General features: G+C 35.3%; 1 pseudogene; it reads right to left on the reverse strand.

The window, feature by feature from the left end:
* Positions 1 to 5,251: 5,251 nt before the first annotated feature.
* LOC112002284 (mitogen-activated protein kinase kinase kinase 20-like) lies at positions 5,252 to 6,642 on the reverse strand (annotated as a pseudogene).
* Positions 6,643 to 8,574: the final 1,932 nt, after the last annotated feature.

Raw genomic sequence — 8,574 nt, forward strand, 5'->3', positions numbered from 1 at the left:
TCCAACCAAATAAATCCTTAGCATTACATACCAGTGGGTTATTGCCCAAGTGGCCTCTATCATGCAGTCGTTTTCCACCTCTAAGTTTCACCATTAAAAGAAGGGTATTAAAGTCTTTTTTTTTCTCAATTCTCATCATCGTTCTCCTTTCTCTTCCATCTCTTCTTCCTCGTATCCTTCTCATTAAATAGCTGTGTTGACTAGGATATTGAACTAGGGGAGCTTTTGAATTTGCAGTAACACTAAATTGATGGCTACCTTTGAGCCAATTTTGTGCTATTGAAGGTGGTAGAATGATGATATTGACAAAAAGAATTAGCGATAACCTCAGTGGCTCTTTCCTAACAACTTTCAAAGGATTTTAGTCCTTTTCTGCAAATGAGAGTATCTCCTTTATTTGTTAAGATGACCTTATGTGTGAGTTATGATGAGTTTTAAATTCATCATAGCTTAATTTTCACGCACATGTGCAGAAAAACTCCTCAATTGCAAGCTGGAATCGATTTTTTTTTTTTTTTCAAAAAATGAAATAATGAGTAGTTTGGGTCGAAGTGTTGCTCAAAACTTGAATTGGACCTCTGACTGCCAATCATCACTCAGAGCATCCATGATTTAGTGTTAGAAAAATGGTTGTTTGCAAGTTGAGTGGCCAATTTCGAGCCAAAATATATGTGATACCAACATTTCCTTTGAGATGGGTCCAAATTGGAACATGTTCTCCTAAGTGAGGTGATTAATATCATGGGGTCACTTGTTAAAAACCATTAAGGATTGACTGAGATTTGACTCATAATGTGTCCACTTGAACATCGTTTACAATAGAGAATAATTGAGTCCCACGTAGGAAAGGAAGAGATGTTTTATGATTTTATTTTTTATATGCTCATGGGTTAGACATTGGACTTGGCTTAGGTTTGTGGGGGCTGAGTCCTCCAATTCGTATAATAATTTATTTTTATTTTTATTTTTTGGTGTCAATTAGTCTTTGTACAAAATTTTTATTCATGACCAGTATGTTAATTTTTATGTTGTCCCTCATTAATAAATGTAAGTTCTTTCACATAAAATATATTTCTATGCATAGAGTCAAACAAAGAGAAAGAGACAGTTTTATTCACTATATTAGATCGTTGGGCTTCTTCTAATTGTTGTGCATCATTGTATCTTAAGTGACAAATGTCCAAGAGTCTCAAAACATCAATTGTGAGGAGTAAAATATGTCTTAAGGAAGTTGTGTCAAACACAAGCCTTGGTCAGAATCATTGTTCATTTTTATACACATCTAGTCTGTAAGTTTTTCTATTTAGTTTTACAGATTTCTATTTGTTGTATATGTATATAGATGTCTTATTATTTGTGTTCTTGATTACTATAAAATTAGCTTGTGTTTGTCCTGTCTAAGGAATACCTCTACTTAAACGATATCCCTTCTTTACTCCAAAAGCTCCCAAGTTAGAATGAGGCCAAACCACACTATGCTCAAGATCCAATTTTGGAAGAGGATTGCGGATTTTTTTAGCAATATTATAAGCATAAAGTTTAAAAACTGGCCTAAGTCTGCTAACTAAAATCTTTGACATGATCTTTTATGTGCCACATTACCAAAGACTCATTGGCCTATAATCATTAACTGTTTCAAGGGTACTCACTTTGGGAATTAACAATGATAAAATAAGGCTGGTATAATTAAATAAAGAAAAACAGCTTTAGTGACAGAGTTACTTGTTAAGCTCCAAAAGCTCTGATAAAATAAGATTGGTATGCTATCAGATCTAAGTCCTATCCATTCACTTTTTTGACTCATTGCCTCAGCAACTTCCCCCTCTGTCAATGGCCTATCCAAGAACTCCTTCTGTTCACTAGTCAGCATAGAGATAGGGAGCCCCTGCGACTTAGAAACAAGGTTGTGCACTACCCTTCTGTCAGGTGGAGAAAAATTAGCTTGAAAATGCCTCAAGAATTCTTCTTGGATCTTAGCTGCTACAGTCCTACTCAATAAGCAATTTGATAGAGTCACTCCAAAACTGTTTACCTTTGGTAGTTTTTTTTTTTTCAAGACAATGTGTTATTAATATCTAAGGAAGTGATTGGTAAGTCATACAAAACTACTAATATGAAAATTAATGTGATAAAACCTATAAAAAAATGATGTTAATGAAATCTTAAAGGGAATTGTCAATTTGAAAGTCAAAAGAGCAAAATTGCTCTATTCTAAATACAATCTGTATCCCTTTCTAAAAAAGGAAACAGAGTAGAGAAAAGAAAGATTTTTCCTTGCCTCTTTTATGCATAGTGTGACCACGAGGATAAATAAAATGTTTTTCTTAAACAACACTAAAGTTGCAGGGAGAACACTAGCACTGTTTTTAAGCAAGATTAGGCCAAGGGTTTTCTACAAAGTAGTGGGGGGAAAGTCACATCAATCAGATTTTGGTCTCTCACTTGCCCAAAATTTCTCCCAGATGGAAAAATACACCATGCATTGGATGCATGAGTCCTTCCTCTCATATGAAGGTGGACTCCACACCCTTCCCTCACACTTCTTTGAGGTATCTCATGATCTTGGGCAAAAGGGACTACAGCCCTTGCTTTGACTCTCTCTCGGTACAGAACAGACCAGCCACTTCTCTTTGGCTTCTCCATTTTTCCTTTGTTCCTTTCATCTTTCTCTTGGACACAAAAACTCAAAAAGATTTGCTCCGAATAAAAGGCTGAAGAGCACGGTACTAGGAGATTTTTCAGCTATTACTTTGTCTTTTTTGGGATTTCTCTTCTTTTCCCACCGGTTCATTAACTTAACCATCAAAGCCTACAAGGGGGTACTGCATTTTCTCTTTCTTAGCAGGGGGTGTGTCAGGTTTACAAGAATTCATCACTGTTTCCTCATTGAAGTCCTTATTGCAATTCTGTCTCATCCCTAAAATTTTACTCACCTAAATGTAACATTTTCACTCCCAAGCTTCTAGGTGAAGCAACAAATAAAATCATATAAGAACAACAGTATAGTGTAATTAGCTGAGCAAACCTAATAATACATGAGCAATATTTTACTGCTGAAAAATATAGAGCATCAAAGAGCCATGAATAAATGTTCAGTCTAATCTAAAGATGCAAAGTATGTTGAAGAAGGCGAAGATATTTCATCCCAGTTTCATTGAAAGTGGATCCCACTTGAGACCTCAATTAGAGCAGGTTAAACATGCATTTCAAGAACAACAAGCAGGTCATAAGCATCATAAATCAATATGAGTGAGTGTACTATGATAAGAAATCTGCCAAAATATGAAATTTCAAACCAAAAGATAGCATGATAAACTGCCAAAATTATCCAAGAGAGTAGCATTTGAAAGTAGCTCACCAGCATTTGGCATTCTGGCCAAAATTTTAAGTATATTATTGCAAAAACTCATTAAGCCCATGGCCAATCAAATTTATTTGGTGAAAATTTCAGAATAAATTATGAACCTAACACCACTATGGACATTAGAGAAATTGTACAAACCATAATTACTACTTATAACTAGATTCTTGGTTTCATCTTATGTCACCAATGCATAGTTTACTTGTCAAAGGTAGAAACTAGGGATCCAGTGGGCTCATTGACGACAACAACACACCTTGTTAATCTGAGATTGATACTAGTTCTATCAAATACTTTAAGAATATACAATTTGGCTCCAACAGCAGGTATGGTAGTAGAATTAGAATATACCATTAAGCTCCAACTTGAGGCAATTCGTGCTCATCAGCAATAAGATCGAACAGATCCAGTCTGTCCAACTCTAGCCCTATCCCAAGGAGATTTCCCAGTCAACGTCTCACAAACAACACAACCCAAACCCCAAATATCAGAGGGAGGCTCTTTCACACTCTCAATCAAACATTCAGGTGCCATATAAAATGCTGTGCCTCTCAAAAAAACCAAATCCAGTCCCAAAAGCCGCCCAATTATCATATTTTTAGGCAGCCACTAGTTTTCCCCCAAAGGACCCAGGAAAGCCGTTTTTTCTTAATCCAAAAACTAAACAATAATTTACTAAATTTTTTCGCAGAAAGTAGTCAACTTTAATACATTAAACACAAACAAAATCCAAACCCAGTTCAGCATTGAATCCATGGAACTAGAAATGGCTAAAAATGATAGAAGTACACGGCAAAATTAGATGAAATTGATTATTTGCTGTGTACTGTACCCATTAGTTTTACAAGTTATGACACAACTTTCAAATTATATAATGAGATGAATCCTCTGCTGATACAGGAAAATTACCAACAGCAGCATTGACACAGAAGGCCTATGAGATGCTCCTCAAATATAGTTTATATGCAACCAATAATCTAAATTTATAAAACAAACAATAGTATACAAACTACAAACAGAGAACTATTTTACGAGATTCTGAATTAAGAATGAAAAAACAGTTCCTCCTAACTCTCTCTAGCTCTCGGGTTTCTTTCTTTCCTTCTTTTTTATTTTAATATGTGGGAGCTCCTAATCTACCAATATAGCAACTCACAACAGAGAACTTACTTGAAAATCCTTTAAAAAAAGTGCATTCAAAGTGAGTCAAAAAATGAAGTTTTTGGCAGCAAGTAATAGACTTTTTTACATTAAATAAAAAATTAAAAAATAAATTAAAAAAAAAAAAACCCAAACCCAGTTCAGCATTTAACTCATTTTACTAGAAATGGTAGAAATATGATAGGATAGGAGTACACAACAAATAATAGATGAAAAGAAGACAGAAATCCATTAAAAAGCAAGTACTCCTATGGAAATTTTCTTTGTAAAAGCCATGCAAGAAAATTGCCATACAAGATTCCATAGAAAATTGCCATAGGAGTACTTGCTGCCATACGAGAAAAAGCCATACAAGAAAATTTCATACAAATCCTCCGCTCATAGGAGTACACAACAAAAAATAGATTAAAACAAATTCAGATAGATATCATACCTGGAACACAAATCCACCAGATCCAAATTGCCAATACTAAAGCAATAAGAGAAAAACATCCATTATTTTTACAAATTACAAAACATCTTTCAAATTCCATTGTGACATAAATTCCCTGCTGATACAAGGAAATTACAAATCAGAATATGCAATGTGCAGTGGTTGGAATTGTTGCTTTCCAAAAAAAGGAGGTTTAACTACCAAAGTATGTCAAATATCACAACTCTTAGCTGTCAAACAACACCACAAAATGAAAGGGAAACAAGAAAATAAATTGTAAGGAAAAAGCACAACCTTGTTATAGCAAAATTGGTTTATATTATATACTTGAAAATGTTTCAAGAATAAGTACAATTTTGTGCGTGCCTACTGCCTTGTACGCTAATCATATAAGGAATACTCTAACTAAAATTGTAATAATGAACAATTCAGTGCCTAGTTAAGATAGTATATGAGGAATACTCTATCAGATATTGTAATAATATACAATTAAGCTCCAACAGCAGGTATGGTGGAATATACAGTCAAGCTCCAACAGCAGGTATGGTAGAAGCAGGGCACTTCAAAGTTCGACGTGCTGCTCTCTCACATATATGGTTATCATAACATGTAACCCTCTTCCTTTTCTGGCCTAAAACAGGCACATTTTCATCTGATCTCCCATCCAAATGTTTTCCCAAATCATCAATTTGCAAAGGAGGAAAACATAACGCCATACCATCATCAGGCAGCAAGCTCGAATCACCAGAAGAACAGCTTAACTCATAATCTTCTGAGAAACAAAAAACCTCATAATCGGCCTCATCCGTCCCAGAAACACAGGTAACAGCCGGTAGTTCTTCATCACCAAGTCCTTCAAGAAACGGGTGATCCATCAACATCTCAGCAGTAAACCTATACATATATTTCTTTACAAGGCACGCTTTCAGAAAATCTTTGGCTTGACTTGAAACCCCAGTTGGAATTTCAGGCAATTCGCGCTCGTCAGCAATAAGATTGAACAGATCCCGTTTGTTAAACTCTTTTCCCCTATCCCAAGGAGATTTCCCAGTCAACATCTCACAAACAACGCAACCCAAAGCCCAAATATCAGAGGGAGGCTCTTGCACACACTCAATCAAACACTCAGGTGCCATATACAAAGCAGTGCCTCTCAAGTCCATCCTCATCTTCTTCCTCTGCCATGACCTCTTGGCCAACCCAAGATCAGCAATCTTGGCCACAAAATGAGCAGCATCAGTTTTACTAGCACTCACATTCACAAGCAGAACATTCTCAGGCTTGATATCACAGTGTACATACCCACATCCATGAATATGATTAAGCCCTTTTAGAATACACTTGGTGTAGCGTTTGACATCACTTTCAGGCAAACCACACCCACCAGAATTGCGAATCAAATCTCTCAAGCTTCCACCAGAAGCGTACTCAAGCAACAAGTTATAAACCATGTCACCGTTATCTTCAACCGTGGAGTCTTCACCAAAGCAGTGAATGACAAAAGGGTAGCCCTGAACATTGTCAAAAATGTTTCTCCTTCTGAAGTGTAGCAGAAACAGAAATCTCCGCTGACTTCACTGCCATCAACGAAGGAAAAGAGCGAAACTTGGATGTGGGTTTGGCCAGAAACACAGACCCAAATGCTCCTTTGCCCAGCAGGGCCTCTCTCCCACAATCCTGCATACATTTTTCACAATCTTTCAACGAGGGTTTGTAAAATTGGAACTCAACTAGGTTTCGTTTTGATTTCTAATTCTAACGGTCGGTAAAGGAATTACCTTTATTTATATTATGTTTTTATTTTTTTCTAATTATTACGGGTTTAGAAACCGAAGGCAAGTCGGAATAAAAATAAAAATAAAAAGCCAATTTAACTTTTCAAAAAAAAAAAAAAAACCCTTTTATTAAGAGAAATGTTTTCATAACATTTTTCATAACAAATACTGCGTAACAAGTTGTCATTGGTTACTATTGGTGGGTAAAAAAACAATTTCAATTGTAAGTTCAAATAAGAATTAGTAACAACTTACCACCTAATATTTGTTGTGAAAATATTATGAACATAGAAGATCTCTTCATTTTTAAAATATTTGCTTGGATAGGTTTCGTTTTTCTTTTTATTATTTTTTTTTCAAGCATAAAAAAAAAAAAAACAAAAAAAATGGTTAGAGGGCAACCTTGGCTTATGTACTACACCTTCATAACTCATAAATTTAAAATAAATAAATAAAAACTAAATTCAAGAATTATAACTTTTTTTTCTTTAAATTAGGATTATGTGCTACAGTATTTTGGTGAATCAATTTTGATTTTATTACACTTTTTTAAGACTAAAAAAATTACTATTAACATAACACAAAAAAAGTAAGTCTAAAGTCTAGAAGTTGTACTCAGGGTTGGCTCGAGATATTTTGGGGATTAAGGCAACAAGTTTAGACAGCCATTTTCAATTCTAAAAGTTAAACAAAAAAAATCATATGTAATATTTTATTTAAAATATATTGTTCTTGCTTTTAAGAAGCAAAACTATTAATTAAGTTTTTATATCCAAGATCAATTGATAATTTAACTAATCTACTTCATTGTTCTTATAATAGAGTCAATCTTTTATTATAGAATTTGATAATTAGTAATACCCAACCAAATAGAATGAGCCCTTTATATAAACAATTAACAAAAACTAATTTTCTTAACAACCGATAAGATAAGAGAGTTAGTGTTTTATTTCAAATAAATAAGTGCAATCATGTAAAATATTTTCAAGAAAATAAATATTTTTCGGAAATGCTATTTTTGGGAAAGGAAAATATTTTCAAGTGTTTGGTTGCATTTCAAAAAATTCTTTGAAAAATATTTTCTGGTGTTTGGCTGTATTCTTGAAAATATTATAGAAAACACATTTTTTATTTGTTGCTCACATTTTCTCAGCTTCCAAACAAGTATATAATATCATTTCTCAGTCCACAAACACAAAAGAAACAAAACCAAAGGAAAAAAATCATCAAATCCGGTCAAATTGAGGGAAGAAGGAAGAGAGGGAGGCGCCTGGGTTTGAAGGCGAAGGCGTGTGGGTCGGCGCGATGCTGCGATCTTTGCTTGAGGCATAGGCGTGTGAGGCGACTGTGTTCGATCTTTGCTTGATTGTTGCGGTACGATCGGCGCGGTGCGACTCGCTGGTGGACAAATCGGCTCAAGGGTGGGTCAGCGAAGTGGGATGGGTTGCCAGAGTGGGATGGGTCGGTGAGGATGAGCGATGGGTTGATTGGTTCGTGGGTTCGTGGCACGATCTCGCCGGTGGACGAGATAGGTAGATCTATTCGTGGGTTCTTGACGTGATCTCATCGTCGCGTGGAGGGGACGAGAACGGCGATCTGATTTTCCGGTGCGATCTCTCTCTCTCTCTCTCTTTTTGTACATCTCTGGAAATGATTTGAAGGTAAAACAGAAGTTGAAAATATTTTCCAGGTCAAAGGGGCTATTTTACGGTCAAAGTAAATGATTTTCCGAAAAATTCTATTTTCCATGCGCAACCAAACACACGTTTCATGTAAAAGGATTTCCTGAAATCATTTTTAGCCAAAACAAATGCAGCCTAAAATACGGCTATGTTGGAAAAATT

Source organism: Quercus suber, unplaced genomic scaffold (assembly GCF_002906115.3).
Source record: "Quercus suber isolate HL8 unplaced genomic scaffold, Cork oak 2.0 scaffold_787, whole genome shotgun sequence".
Classification (NCBI taxonomy): domain Eukaryota; kingdom Viridiplantae; phylum Streptophyta; class Magnoliopsida; order Fagales; family Fagaceae; genus Quercus; species Quercus suber.